A 3,577-nucleotide genomic window follows, 5' to 3' on the forward strand; every position below is an offset into this window, starting at 1 on the left:
TAAATACATGTTAGATTTTCCTCCTCCTTCACATTTCTTCCTCTCTCTTTCACATTTCCTAATTTTTTGTCTACCAGGGCTAGACACTTCTGTCCTTATGTTTGAGTTCACTAATTCTCTCTTCGGGGTGTCTAATCTGCCGTGTGTGTGTGTGTGTGTGTGTGTGTGTGTGTGTGTGTGTTTTAACTTCAATTACTTCTTTGTTTTCATTTGGTTTTTGTTTAAAAGCTCTCTTTGGTTCTCTTTTAAACGTGCCGGATTATTTTACACACTTTCTATTGTCTCTAAATTTTTAACCCTTTTCTTTCTTTCAATGCAGTAAGTATAGCTGGTCTAAAGTAAGTGTCTGATAGTCCCAGTATCTGAAGTATTTGCAGATTGGTTTCCGCTGGTTCCTTGTTTCCTTGTATAGCTTTAAACTTTTCATTGTAAACTGCTCATTTTCCTTAGAAAACTGGCTCTGGGGACACTGGGAGGCCTAGGAGGACAGAGTCTTCTAGAAGGGACTCATGTTTGCTTCTGCCGCGAGGCATTTCCAGTTGGAGGCTGCTTTAAACTATGTTCATAAATGTCTGTGCCGCTCGGACATTACAGTGGACACTGTAAGTCCATGGAAAGCTACAGGACCTCAAGGATTATTCTGTCGATTTGACGCTCACCACTGAGGTGAGTTTGCTTGCATCCCCCCGCCCCTGGCACCGAGGGGCACGGGGCTGATGTCCACTGGCTCGTCCTCCCACTGAGAGTGGGCCCTGCACTGCCCCAGCTTGGAGGGTGGATGGTCTGCCACTGGACACCCCGCCTTGGCAAAGCCTGGGCTGAAAACGGAAGCTCGAGGTCCCGTCGGACAGACGTCCTTGAGGCAAAAGCAGCTTCCTGCCGTGCTTCCTCCAGGCTCCCCGGTCACTTAAAGTTTAACCTGATAACTCTTTATTATTCTGTCAATTTTGGGTCACATTTTAAAAGGACTTGTTAAAAATTTTATTCAGAATTTTAGTTTTAATCAGCATCGAGTTTGGCTACAATAATTTAGCCTGCCATAACATCAGAAACGAAAAGTCTCATTTGATCTTTCTCTCTGTCACTCGCCACGGTGTCTGGCAAGGGATTAGCACATAAAATCCTTTTCTCCTTCCCACTATTGTTGAGCTAAACGATTATCTCGACGCCATGTACTGAATAATCAGTTCTTGATTATGACATTTAACGTTTACATGATAAATTCATATAAATAATCCGTTTCCTTTCTGTATTTTACTGCTTCACTAATTTCATTCTCTAATCTTGGATGAGTCTCATATATTTTTCGATTGTTCAATCTTTATAATATACTCTTAAATCTCAAAGTGCTAAATTCCTCTTTCTTATTCCTCTTTTACAGATTTTTTTAAGCTACCAACAGCCATTCTTGTAAATGAACCTTAGAATCATTTCCCCGGGTTGTAAATAAAATTCTTTCGTAGCTATTTCGAACTATAGTAAACCTATAAATTTATTAGAAAGAACTGACATTTAATAAATCTCAGCGTTCCTATCCAAAATCAGGTTATGTCTATGTATTACCACTTATTCAAAACTTCATTTACATTTTATTTACATTCATTTACATTCTTTATTTACGACACTACTTAAAATCATTCGTGTTATCAATTCATATATGTTTTTGCTCTCGTGAGTTGGATCATGTTTTCATTATATTTTCTAAAGTGATTTTTGATGCGTTCGAATGTTCCTACTTTTGTACATTTTCTTGTCTCTAGCGGCATTCAGGAATTCTCCTATTAATCATAGTTGATTTTAATAAACTTTCCTCTGCATTCTATATGAACACAATAATGTAATCTACGTTTCTCTTTCGGGACGCAAGCGAAGCAGAATTTCTAGAACAATAGCCAATAATATTGTTCTGTTCCCTATTTTAATGGTGAGTCCATGAATGCTTAACTAATAAATATATCAGCTCTCGGTATATGGAGCATTTTAAACCCACTGTGGCATTTTATGTAACGCTTCATAATCCAATACTAAAAAGAAGCTTAAGAAGAGTAAGAAGCCCAACTCTACACACCCGGCAGATTTAGACATTGTATCTAGATGATCGATACAGCCAATGTTTCGAAAGAAACCGTTTGAATTGTACAGATAAAAATGAAAGTTTTGTTTGTTTTTTGGTCTCTAGAAGAATAGATACAATGAAGTAACAAATCCGGATGTGATGAGTACTGAAAACGCCCAAGGTGCCTGAGGATAAAAGCTAAAGACGAGGCCGAGGAGGCCAACGGAAACAGACCAACCCGCAAACGACCGGTGCAAAGTTCGTATTCGTCTTAACTACTGAATTTTGGTAACGAGCTTTGTGTACGTGACTTAACGTTGCTCGTTGCTCATACGGAAATGTATCCAGCCACTGGCAGAGCTGTAGGTATCTATTTCTAGATCAATGTCCCTTAAAGCAGTCCATGGGTCGCTTGAACAAAATTGCCCAGGTGGACAGTCTTGTAAATATACAGATCCCCAGGCCCTGTCACAGACTAGGATGGGAAAGTGGCTAACGAGGCTCCCTAGGGACTTCTCATCCAAACTAAAATGTAAGAAAAGACAGAAAGCGAGAGAATGTGAGAGGGCCCGAGAGAAACAGAGACAGGAAATCAGAGACGAGGAGGGAAATGTTTGCACGATGGCGCCAAAGGTATTTCGTGTCAAACTGGAAAAGCTGGATCTCGCAGCCCCATTAAAATATTATAATTAGACCAGAAGGCTTTTCACAGAAGTGAACATACATCGTATTAAACCTCCTGCAAGGTACGTGCTGCACCGTGTACGGAGCGTTTCAGAGCGTGTGGTGACAGAGTCAGGCGATGACGCCGACCCCATCACACCTAATTACGCTAATGAACGCTATCAGCGTCTGCCGGGCCAATTTCTGCTCGCATTTCATGGTAACTCGTAATTGTTTTTACTACGATACATCGGAAAGCATCTCGTCAGTCGTGAAAGTGAGGGACATGTGGGGGAGACGGGTTTTCTCAGAGGGGAAAACGTTTGGGTACATTTCAGGCCCTGCGGCTTCACAGAAACTGATCTGGTAATGTCGGTGACTTGTCCCCGTGAGTCTCCCAGGATATGATGCTCGAATGTCAAGTGTCTTCCTTCTTTATCCGCAGCCACCTCATCAGCCTAGAAGCTTCGCTTCTCACCCTGCTTCGAAACCTACCTCCGCTTTTGAAGTTAATGAACCCCGCCCCCATTCACAGCAAGCGACTCGTGTTTTGTGTCCCTCGTGGTGACGAGCCTCAACGCTTTGGCTTGAATCGCGACCACGCTCAGCGGCTCAGTGGCGCGGGGGCAGAGTGTGGATTTTTAAACGTGCTATCGTACGGGCACACTGAACTGAAATGGCAGAGCAGGAAAAGTCGTCTGAGTCCCTGGAACGCGCTGGGCGCCGGCGACGCTGCAGAGACCGTGGCAGAGCCACACGGGTCCTCGCTGGGGGAGCTCGCAGTCCCCACACCGCTAACTGCCCGAAAACGCCGCGCGGTTGCAAGCTCAGTGCTGCTTGGCAAGGAGCACACGTCCG

At 43.3% G+C, this 3,577-nt stretch overlaps 1 protein-coding gene across 1 annotated transcript in view; it reads right to left on the bottom strand.

The window, feature by feature from the left end:
• Window positions 1–3,577, bottom strand: part of PCNX2 (pecanex homolog 2) — a 170,071-nt gene that overhangs the window by 95,967 nt on the left and 70,527 nt on the right. The gene's annotated exons all lie outside the window — the stretch shown is intronic.

The sequence above is a fragment of the Pteropus alecto genome, unplaced genomic scaffold (genome assembly GCF_000325575.1).
Source record: "Pteropus alecto unplaced genomic scaffold, ASM32557v1 scaffold189, whole genome shotgun sequence".
NCBI classification, from domain to species: domain Eukaryota; kingdom Metazoa; phylum Chordata; class Mammalia; order Chiroptera; family Pteropodidae; genus Pteropus; species Pteropus alecto.